Consider the following 11,971-nt stretch of genomic DNA (forward strand, 5'->3'; position numbering starts at 1 on the left):
ATCGTAGAGAATGACCATATTTACCAGATTGCCGAATCTGAATCAGATCGGATTATAATTATAGCCAGAATGAAGAAATTCATTTTCAGCTGCTTCCCCTTCCCCCTCCAGCAAACGAAAACGCAACTCATTTTCCTTCTCGCTCGCACACTCTGCCGCGTTCAGTGCGCGAGCAACTCCTAGCGGAGGAGATGTAGAATCGAAATGGAACATGTACAATCTACATGTTAGATGTAGAATATACATTGTATATGTAGATGTAGATAGCAGATGTAGCAAAAAAATGTAAAGTGTAAAATTTTTTTTTTTCTAAAATTTTAAGAAATCATAAGCTCAAAAATGGTTATACTGACTGAGTACGGGTATAAGTAGAGTCGCGTCCCCAGAAGCGACTCACACGTTCCTTCTCGTTTTTAAACTTAAATGCCTTGCAGTATTGGCACACAACGTTCATTTGTCCAATAGCAACGATTTTCTTTGAACTGTAATCTATTACCGCGTTATAATTGAATGCAGCTCGATAGGGGTCTAAAGCAACATTTCTATGTTGTTGATGATTTCGATTCTATCGATTCCGTTCAACTTCATTCCTCGCTTCGCGTTGCTCATCGGTTTGACGTGCTCTTCTATATCTGTGACTTGCAGAATTGTGAGTTATGCGACTTAAGCCTGTACATCTAGTTGCTGGCATTTTTAAAAACGAAAATTCCTTTGAAAATTAAATAAAACTATTGCAACGCATCATATGATTGAAGTGTTACGTATACAAAGCTAGCTTTTCTACTGAGAGGTCTCTCTGTCAAAGCTATCACCATTTGTTCACGTTTTTTGCAGCCAATATATCGGGGATTTTAGGCCCCAAAACCTTCTCCTGACAATAACCAACACAACAACAAAAAGGACAAAAAGGTCCAGCCGTTCACGCGTGATGCCGGGACCAAGGGAAATAGGGATTAATTTATATATATATATATATAATTGGTTTAACTTTAGGTAATTGTCTTTTGTGCCTATTCTTTTACATGTCTTCTTTTTAATGCTATTGCGAATTTCTTTTAATTAACCCAAATTTTTACTAATCCACTAAGTGCTGCTGCTTTACCTTCTTCTGATTGTCTCCGGTAATTCTGTTTTCAAAACGTTCTGCTCAGGTCATTAGACCTGCTCTCCCGCTAATGACAATCAAACACACTCAGACTGCGCATATGTAACGTTGCTGCGGTTGCTGGTCTGCCAAAGAAAGTTGCGTCGGGGAGCTCGAAACTTTCCACAGGTCTTCTGCCCCTGACTCGACCCTGATCTGGTCTCTTTTTCTTCAGAATTGTTGTTATTATTTTCCTTCGCTATGCTTTTGCCCGGCACAGCAATCTTTTAAAGTGCCTGCTTCGAACCAAAATCTGTTCTGGAATATAGGCCAATAATTCCATGTGACTGCCTACATTCTTCCACAAAATTATTACCTGGCCGAACTATAGACCACTTTCAAAACAATTATTCCAGAAGATTGTGAGGTCCTATTTCAGGCTGAGGTAAGCATCAGTCTGTCCAGGGTCCGCTACAAGACAATTTGTAGTTTGTAGGTGACTTCAGGTGTCGGGCTGGCTCGTAAAAGAATGTAGTAGGCAGCGAGAAATAATGAGGCGACGGTTTTGTTGGATTGTTCTTGGTTTTTATTTAGTATTCTGGTTTCTTTTCATTCACTTTCCTCATTCACTTAAATTCTGCTGCTTCAACTCGTGGTTGAATGGTGCGCTGGTGGACTGCGTTGTGCAGTGTCTTGTGTTTGGGCTGATGGACTGCCTCGTGCAGTGTCTTGGGTGTGTGACTGAGGGACTGCGTAGTACAGTGTCTTGGGTGTGTGACTGAGGGACTGCCTTGTGCAGTGTCTTGGGTGTGTGACTGAGGGACTGCGTAGTACAGTGTCTTGGGTGTGTGACTGAGGGACTGTCTTGTGCAGTGTCTTGTGTTTGGGCTGATGGACTGCCTCCTCTTTCGGCCGATCTTGGCGCTTTTATGCAGCTGGCAATCGCACCTGAGATCCGGAAATAATTAATTCTTGCTAACTTATGATTATTGGGTAATAATAATTGTAGGGTGTGGTAATTAGGTCGAAGCTTGGTGCTTCGTTGACAATTTCTTAGTGGGTCAGTGTGTTTTGATGAGAGTATTTTTAGCTGAGGCTGCATCGCAGTAGGTGCGGGCTGCAGTTGGGAATTGGGTTTTTGCTACCTCAGCATCGCGAAGGTGATATCTGAATTTGGGTCGATGTTTCGAGGCCGAGTGGTTGCGAAATATCGCCAAGAAGTGGGTGACCGAGAATTTTGTGCTGTGGTTTTCGCTGATCGAGAGTTCTTAATTTTAGTAATTGCGTGCGTTGCTTAAGACTATTCTTATTTCCGGGGTGCTGACACACCGCTATTGGTGGAGAACCGTGGCTAGAGCCATGGTTCTTCTGTTCTGCATATTTTAGTTTACTGCCTACCGTGGAGGTGTCGCGGTGGGAGTTGCTTGCAACGAACCATGGGTAGAACCATGGTTCGTTACACACCCCCCTTTCTTCCGGGTGGGTGATGGAGAGATTAGTGGCGTCGCTTGCCGGGTGCTGAGGATCGCCTTTTTACCGGGTTATCCGGTCCGTGGGCTTGTGCCGAGTCTTTGGAGTCGTTGGTGTTAATCTCGTCACTTTAGCGTGGCGTCGGTAACGTTATATTTTCTAATGCTGCTGTGATCGTGGAAGTTTTTCTTCGGTTCTGGGTGCTTTGTAGTTGGTGTCTGCTTGGTGGGTCGATTATCCCATATGACGATGGTTTTCTTGGCGGTTTTCTTCGGTAGTTCCTTGTCCAGGCATTCTTGAATCGGCGGTGCTATGTCGGGTGGCCAAGGATCCGTCGGTAGTTCTGGGTCGTCTCCGGTGGGTTCGGTGGCTCCGGGGTCAAAGGTTTGATTCGGGTCTTTCGGTAGGATGGGTCTGTCAAATGTAAATGCTTGGATCTGCGGGGCCAAGTCTGGCGGCCACGGCTCCGGGACTGGTTCGGGCTCAGGTTCGGTCGGATCGGCGGTTTCGGAGTCAGTTGGCTAGCTGGGGTCTTCGGGTAAGAGGGTTGTATCGAAGGCGCTGGGCGGTTCGATCCTCCGTTGGTAGTCGCTTATGTGGGCGACGATGGGTGTGGTGTCGACCGTGGGTAGATATGTTTCATATCTCTGATGTAATACGTGGGTGGTACTGGTGGTCGTTTGGCGCATGAACAGGTGAGTCTCGGTGATGCCTCTTGTGTCGCAGCGACGACTTGCGTGGGCGACGAAGATCTCGGACATGGCTCTAGGCATGGCTCGTTGCATGGCGCTAGGAATCATGTCAGTACGCGGAAGGTACTCCATTGTGTTGGCGAGGATCGGTGTGGCGTCGGCCGTGGGGAGGAGAGGACGGCTGTCTGGGCATCGTGGGGGCGTGCTGGTTTCCGGGCCCTCGTTGAGGGGCTCTGTGGAGATCAGTTCGATTATGGGCCCCGTCCAGCGTGGGGTTAGCGTGGCTGTTTCCCGTGTGGCTGGGCTGTCGGATGGTGGTGGCCGTTGTCCTTTTTCGCTGCTGGCGGTCGGTTTTGAGGGTGTCCGTGCGTTCCCTGCTTCCGATGCGGTTTCTCTGCGTGCTTGCTCTGTTGCTTGTCTTGGACCTGGGCTTCCTGTGTCGAGCGCCGGGTTCAAGAGTGTTTGTCTCGTGTGTGAGATCCTCGTGGTTTGTTTGGGGTGTGTGTCCCCTGTGGTTGGCCTAGGACGCGGTTGCTCCGTAGTGACCGTGGGACTCGTTTTCCCGATTGCTTGGTTGTGGTTGGCTTGTGTTGGCCTCGGATTCGTGTTCTCCGTTGTGGGCCGGCGTTTCATATTCGTTGCGATTGGTTTGGGTGTCAAGTGCTGCGTTGCGTTATTGGGTGCCGTGTGCGTTGTGGTAGGTCGTGGACGTAGGTTCGTTGCGATTTGTTGGGGTTTCTGATATCGGGGTTCGGCGTCTTGTACGTGGATGGTAGTAAACACGGGTTCAGTGGGCATGGTGTGACGGTCTCGTAGCTGTAGCAGCGTGGAACCGCATTGGATCGTCGTTTCGGTGGCACCTAGGAAGTCCATGCCAACAATAACTTGTCCCAACATGTTTGGCAGGACCAGGAGCGGGATTTGAACCTCTCGTTGATCCAGCTTGTGCGCCAGTAGAACTTGTGAGATCTCTCTGACCGAGCCATCGGCCAGGCGTATGCGGACGCATGCATCTTGCAGGTTGGTGTTGTTGTCTAGTTGTCGGGCGAGGTTTGCGCTGATGAAGCTTCTGGATGCCCCGGTGTCGATTGTGGCTTCCGTTGCGTGCCCTCCTATGGTCACCATCGCCACTATCCGGCCGTTGCTTACGTGTAGAGAGTTATTTAGTCGCGGGTTGGAGGAGGCGTCGTTCCCGGCTGATCCCGTGTCAGTTGGGGACGCATGTCGTTTCCCGACGTGTTTTGGCGGCAGCAATTTACGGTCCGTGTGCCGCGTTTGCCACATTCCCAGCAGAATAGGATGGAGGGATTATGGCAGTCGTATGCCGCATGCCCCGCTTCACCACACCGGCGACAGGCTGCGCGTGGGTTGGTGATGGGGGTCGTGATCATGTGACGGGCTTCGTCGGGATTCGCCGTACTGTTTGGATGAGCTGGTGGTCTCCCTGGTGTGTCTGTCGATTCCCAATGGGGACTCAGAAATGGCGTCTGGTGCGAGTCGCAATTCCTCGGCTCTGAAGCCGGCCTTGCGTATCTTGGAGTGTTACGCGGGGGTGCGAAAGTGGTCGGGATGGTCCGCTCTTGGATGCTCTCGAACTCGGTGGCCAACATTGTGAGCTGTGCTAAGCTTTGTAGTTCGTGTCGCCGCACGTACATCTGGTATGCTGGCAGGGCGTTATCGTAGATCCTGTTCAGTTCCTTGGCTGCGTCGTACCTTGCGTGGTGCATGAGTAGACGTATCTCGATGAGGTAATCCTTGAACAATTCTCCTACCGCTTGCTTGCGGGCTCGGATCTGGTCTTCCAATTGTTCAAAATACCGTGGCGGCAAGAAGAAAGTCAAGAATTCTTGGCGGAAATATGCCCATGAGCTGCCTTGTAGTTGGCTGGTGCGGTACCAGCGACTGGCCCGATCGGTGAGAAGCTCTGTCATGGCCCGAGGTAGCTGATTTGTGTCCACCCCATATGAGAGCGCACGTTCTTCAAGTAGTTCCAGATATGTAAGTGGGTCGTCCTGTCCGTCGAACCTGATTCCCCATTTCCGAATCTGTTCCGCGATGTGGGCGGTGTGGCTGTGGTGGCGTCCATCTATGGAAGAGTCCATGGCTGGCACGATCCTCTGTGTGGGCGAGCGGCTGGTCTCCGTAACTGGAGGTCTGGGCAAATCGGCTGGCGTTACGATGCGTGGTGGGCCAGGTGTGCTGTATTCGGACGCGGTGGGGACTTGTAACCCGACTTTTGGGTCGGTTTTCCGCTGGTCAGATGTCCTAGGAGTGGTGGGGATGGGTGACCTGGAGCGTCCTGCTGGTTTGGCGTATTGCCGTTCAAGGTCTCCCAGTCGAACCCAGGCGTCCTGCGAGAGTGTTCCGGCGACTAATGCGGCGAATCTCTTTCGTCGTTCCTCGACTGTTCCGTCGTTTCCGAATCCGAATTCCTCGGCCAGGACTTCCAGCTCATCCCGCCGGAGTTTGTAGATCCAGCCGGTGGTGACTCCTAGATTGGTATGGTGTCCCTCCGGGCAAAATTCGTCGGGTTGACCGGCTCCGTGGGCTTCCATGGTGTGTTTCTGTGGTTAGTAGCACTGACTTACGTGTTGTTTGTGGTATTTTCTGCTTGCGACCGGATTTTGCGTTTTGTGCTTGACGGTTATTGATCCTTGCTAGCCTAGTCTCTTTCAGTGGCCGTGGGTCTTTACTCCACAAAGCTCCGTATTAAGGTGTTAGTCTCCTTAAAGTCACCAAAAAGTCCCTGCTCGGGCGCCACTTGTGAAGTCCTATTTCAGGCTGAGGTAAGCATCAGTCTGTCCAGGGTCCGCTACAAGACAATTTGTAGTTTGTAGGTGACTTCAGGTGTCGGGCTGGCTCGTAAAAGAATGTAGTAGGCAGCGAGAAATGATGAGGCGACGGTTTTGTTGGATTGTTCTTGGTTTTTATTTAGTATTCTGGTTTCTTTTCATTCACTTTCCTCATTCACTTAAATTCTGCTGCTTCAACTCGTGGTTGAATGTGCAGTTTCTTGTGTTTGGGCTGATGGACTGCCTCGTGCAGTGTCTTGGGTGTGTGACTGAGGGACTGCGTAGTACAGTGTCTTGGGTGTGTGACTGAGGGACTGCCTTGTGCAGTGTCTTGGGTGTGTGACCGAGGGACTGCGTAGTACAGTGTCTTGGGTGTGTGACTGAGGGACTGCCTTGTGCAGTGTCTTGGGTGTGTGACTGAGGGACTGCGTAGTACAGTGTCTTGGGTGTGTGACTGAGGGACTGCCTTGTGCAGTGTCTTGGGTGTGTGACTGAGGGACTGCGTAGTACAGTGTCTTGGATGTGTGACTGAGGGACTGTCTTGTGCAGTGTCTTGTGTTTGGGCTGATGGACTGCCTCCTCTTTCGGCCGATCTTGGCGCTTTTATGCAGCTGGCAATCGCACCTGAGATCCGGAAATAATTAATTCTTGCTAACTTATGATTATTGGGTAATAATAATTGTAGGGTGTGGTAATTAGGTCGAAGCTTGGTGCTTCGTTGACAATTTCTTAGTGGGTCAGTGTGTTTTGATGAGAGTATTTTTAGCTGAGGCTGCATCGCAGTAGGTGCGGGCTGCAGTTGGGAATTAGGTTTTTGCTACCTCAGCATCGCGAAGGTGATATCTGAATTTGGGTCGATGTTTCGAGGCCGAGTGGTTGCGAAATATCGCCAAGAAGTGGGTGACCGAGAGTTTTGTGCTGTGGTTTTCGCTGATCGAGAGTTCTTAATTTTAGTAATTGCGTGCCGTGCTTAAGACTATTCTTATTTCCGGGGTGCTGACACACCGCTATTGGTGGAGAACCGTGGCTAGAGCCATGGTTCTTCTGTTCTGCATATTTTAGTTGCCTACCGTGGAGGTGTCGCGGTGGGAGTTGCTTGCAACGAACCATGGGTAGAACCATGGTTCGTTACAAGATTTATTAAAAATTTCCACGGATTCCTTAAATATTTCGAGATTGCTCTTTGATTACACTAGTCAACACTAGAATTGGGCTGTGACCCAAAATAACTTTTTCTTGTAGATATCGGGGTTTAAAAATTTTTAACGAATTATGTTTTTTTATGGTGTAATTTTTTTAAAGAATTTTTTAAAATCTGGTATTTTTTAATGTTTTTTTTTAAAGGTAGTGCTTCTATTCTCCACATAACTTAAGTATCTTATATCTGGTTGCATAGAACTTTGCAGTTCTGCAAAGCTGACAAGTGCAGCTATAAGTCCGACCCAGACCCTTTATATCTGCAGCTTAACGCCTGAAAGACTTAAGCTTTCAAATTCAAATTTCATCATTTTTTTTGGTATTTTTTTCGAAATACTCGGGAAAAGTTGAAAAAAAATAGTTCTTGGCCAACATTTTTGGTTTTAGATAGACGCATTAATTAAGCGTTTAAGGTATTGCTCATTAAAATCTATGGATAAAAGATAAGCGTATTTTAAGGTATTGCTCATTAAAATCTATGGATAAAAGATACTTAAGTGAAAAATAGAAGCACTAATCTGAAAAAAAACCATTAAAAAAAATACCAGATTTAAAAAATTCTTAAAAAAAAATAACACCATAAAAAAATAATAGAGTAGTACAAAAATTTGTAAATCCTGAAATCTATCAGAAAAAGTCATTTTGGTTCACAGCCTAAATAAAAAGTTCAATTTTGTCGAGTAGTGTTATTTAGGACTGGGTTAAACACGTGTTTTACTGTTCATACGAGAAATTAGGTCTGGTCAGCATCGCTGGTATAATCAAATAGGAAGAGAAAATTTGCTGAGCCCGTCAAGAACCTATTCTCGCTCCACCCAAAACGATCGAGTTTACGAGCTTTCTCCACAGCTGACTGTGTTGTGAAACTCGCGAATTTTAACTCCGAATGTAATGCGCTTAAATGTCCCGCCAAATCGATAGCAAATAATACAAAATCTACTTTTCTGAGAACCTCGCACAGCACAAACTGATTACAATAAACCTACATTATGAACCTGGAAAAAAAAACTTCAATACCCATTGATGTTCTGTCGTGGAAAGGATGGCTATTACTTAAATATAAAGATGGTCAATGCAACGACAGGTTTGTTTATAAGTAACTACCTTTTTTTCATTCTACAACTAAGTTGGATAAATTCATATTTCAGGGGAAGAAACGAACAAGAAGGTCGGCAAGAGGTTAACAATCAGCTGTTGAGATATCGCCGGTTGTTCCAACAGCACTGCGTCGACATGTACGTAAAGGTCGAAACGGAGCGGCTAAATTTCATTCGTTTTAATCAGTCAAAGTTACGATCAGAAGAGAAAAGATCAGAGTACTCATGAATTACATTGTTAAAGAAAAGGTTTTTGGCGAAATTCTTTGTCGGATGTACTCTATTGAATGGCAGAAGCGTGGTTTACCACATGCACAAATTTTGCTTTGGATGTTCGACAAGATTCGACTAGATTATATTGATTCGATCATTAATGCCGAAATACCAGAGCCAGAAACTGATCTGGAGTTGCATTCCATTGTGACAACGAACATGATCCATGGCCCTTGCGGAGTCCACAACCCAGACTCACCGTGTATGAAAAACGGGAAATGCACAAAGTGTTTTCCCCGTCCGTTGGGGAACGACACAATGAGTGGAATGGACGGATATTCATTGTATCGGTGTTGTTCTCCAAATGACAATGGGAGATCAATCGTGATGAAAGAGAAAGCAAATGATGTTATCGATAGCCCCTAAATCGTTCCAAATTGTCCGAATTTGTTGAAAACATTCTCAACCCACTGCAATGTTGAGAACTACAACTCCATCAAATACATTTTCAAATATGTCAACAAGGGGAAGCGATATGGCGGTGTTTGGCATTACCGGTCTAAATGCAAACGACGACGTGACGAAATTTTCATTTCCGATCTATGAACGTCACCCGACTGTTGTGCATTTTGCAGTTTGCTTGGAGAAGGGCGAACAGAAATGCAGCGCAAAGAGCAAAAAGACCACCAGCGACAACATTGAAAAATTTATTTCCGACATGCGAAAGCGATCCGTTTGCAGGACTTTGCTCTATTCGGAAATGCCACGTTATTATGCATGGAACGCTTCATCAAAGAAGTTTCAACGCCGAAAGAGAGGTGACGGTGTTGCTGTCTTCGCTATTGTCAATTCGGATGAAAATACACAGTTCATCCACGCCAGGACCAATGCTTCTACTTCGCTTCCTTGCGTACTGTGGATCGTGTGCTGTGCACCACTTTTCGGGATGCTTGCCAATGTTTGAATTTTCTCGGAAACGATGCACATTGGGACTCAACGCTCGCCGATGCAACTGTTTCTGCGCTAGCGAATCAAATTTGTTCATTGTTTGCGATCATCATAGCCCCATGCCAACCGTCGAATTCAACCGCGTTCTGGGACAAATACAAGGACGATATGGCTGACGACATTTTTCACAGAGATCGCACGGCACACTCGAATTCCAACCTTGAAATTAACTACACATTGCGCAACGAAGCGTTAGTTCTTATCAAAGACATTTGCGTGCTCATGTGCGGCAGTCTGCCGTCGACATTGGGAATGCCACCGCCAAATCGTTTGATGCACGATGCATTCAATCGCGACTTTCAACGGAAGCAAGACGAAGATCGAGATGAGCTGGCCGAAAGAGTCCAAACAAATGTTCCGCTTCTGAACGCCGAGCAGAAGAGCGTGTACTATTCGCTTATGAAGGTTGTTGACGAGGGAACGAGAGGCATTTACTTTCTCGATGCTCCAGGGGGGACAGGCAAGACATTCGTCATTTCATTGATTCTGGCAACAATTCGGTCAAGATGTCAAATGGCATTGGCGGTTGCATTCTCTGGAATTGCTGCCACATTGTTGGAAGGCGGTCGACCTGCACATTCCGCTTTGAAGCTGCCGACAAAAAATTTCATGGTTGACCAGCCTGCAAGTTGGCAGGTTGTCCCAAAGAACTCGGCGACAGCTAATATAATGCGAGAATGCAAAATTCATATTTGGGATGATTGCAGGATTGCGCATAAGCGATCTTTGGAGGCAGTTGATAAAATGATGATGGATTAACGAGTTAATTTAAGATTATTTGGGGGGGCATGATATTTCTCTCTGGAGATTTCCGTCAAACGCTTCCAGTCATTCCGAAACCTTCTGCTGCCGATGAACTTAATGCATGCCTGAAATCTTCATCTTTGTGGTAGTTGACCAAAAACATGAGAGTAGCGTTGAAGAACGACCCATCGGCTACTAAATTTTTGGAAACAACTGCTGGCGCTAAGCAATGGCAATCAACAGGAATGATGTTTCGACTGGATTAATCGTTGCGTCAAATTTTTGCGAGCTTACATCGTCGAAGGAGGAACTTAAGTGTTCACTTAAGTGTTCCCCGGAATTGCACAAAATTATAAAAATCTGGATTAGATTAGTGAACGGGCATAACTAGCTTGAATTCCATTATTCAAGATCAAATCGCTGGAGAGCTGCATTCATACAAATCCGTTGACAGCGTGACCGAAGAGGATGAAGCAACAAACTATCCCATCGAATTTTTAAACTGGATTGATGCGCCAGGAACTCCGCCGCATAATTTACTGCTGAGCAATCTGAAAAGGGAGATGTAGTCCCTATCCCACGAATTCCGATTATTCCAACTAACCTTCCATTTCAATTCAAGAGGATTCAGATCCCCGTTCGATTGGATTTTGCGATGACAATCAATTAATGCCAAGGCCAGTCTTTGGAAGTCTGGGAATAATCTCGAATTTCCCTGTTTTTCGCACAGTCAGCTGTACGTTGCCTGTTCGCGTGTTGGCAAACCCGATACGTGGCTTGTTGCGGAAAACAAATTAAAAAATATTGCCTATCATATTGCTCTCAATTGATTTCGCTTCCATTTAAATAAATATACCAGTGGACCCGGCGAACGTTGTCTCGCCCTATTTTAACGCTGACATGTGGCTTTGATGATCGACACTGATACAATGGATATCCGTCCATTCCACTGATTGTGTTGTTCCCCAACGGACGGGGAAAACACTTTGTGCATTTCCCGTTTTTCATACACGGTGAGTCTGGTTTGAGGACTCTGCAAAGGCCATGGATCAGATTCGTTGTCACAATGGAATGCAACTTCGGATCCGTTTCTGGATCTGGTATTTCGGCATTAATGATCGAATCAATATAATCTAGTCGAATCTTGTCGAACATCCAAAGCAAAATTTGTGCATGTGGTAAAACTCGCTTCTGCCATTCAATCGGGTACATCCAACAATGAATTTCACCAAAAACCTTTTCCATAACAATGTAATTCATGAGTACTCTGATCTTTTGTTTGAATACTCGTGCAGTGATATTATGTCGATCGCTTTTTTTTTTCTGTCAGCAACAGATTCCTAATTTCGGGCCATTTCGGATTGCAAGTGAAAGTGTTGAATAAATCCGGACGTCCGTAATTCCGCACCTACATCATCGCATCTGGAGCGTACTCATGCATGTGTCGCGGGCTTCAAACATAAGTGGTCAAACAACCCATGCTGGCGGCGTTTCCTTCAGTAGCGATGGCTTCACGCAAGTGGATGTACTCTTCTGATCGTAACTTCGAGAGATTAAAACGAAAGAAATTGAGCCGCTCTGTTTCGACCTTTACGTACGTGTCGGCGCAGTAGTGTTAACACAACCGGCGATATCTGATCAGATGACTGAAGTGAATCATATGACCGATGAGTC

The 11,971-nt window shown here is 46.4% G+C and overlaps 1 protein-coding gene across 6 annotated transcripts in view; it reads right to left on the reverse strand.

Annotated features, from left to right (window-relative positions):
• LOC111080946 (gamma-aminobutyric acid receptor subunit beta-like) overlaps window positions 1-11,971 on the reverse strand; it is a 243,795-nt gene that overhangs the window by 181,831 nt on the left and 49,993 nt on the right. The gene's annotated exons all lie outside the window — the stretch shown is intronic.

The sequence above is a fragment of the Drosophila obscura genome, unplaced genomic scaffold (genome assembly GCF_018151105.1).
Source record: "Drosophila obscura isolate BZ-5 IFL unplaced genomic scaffold, ASM1815110v1 contig_58, whole genome shotgun sequence".
NCBI lineage: Eukaryota > Metazoa > Arthropoda > Insecta > Diptera > Drosophilidae > Drosophila > Drosophila obscura.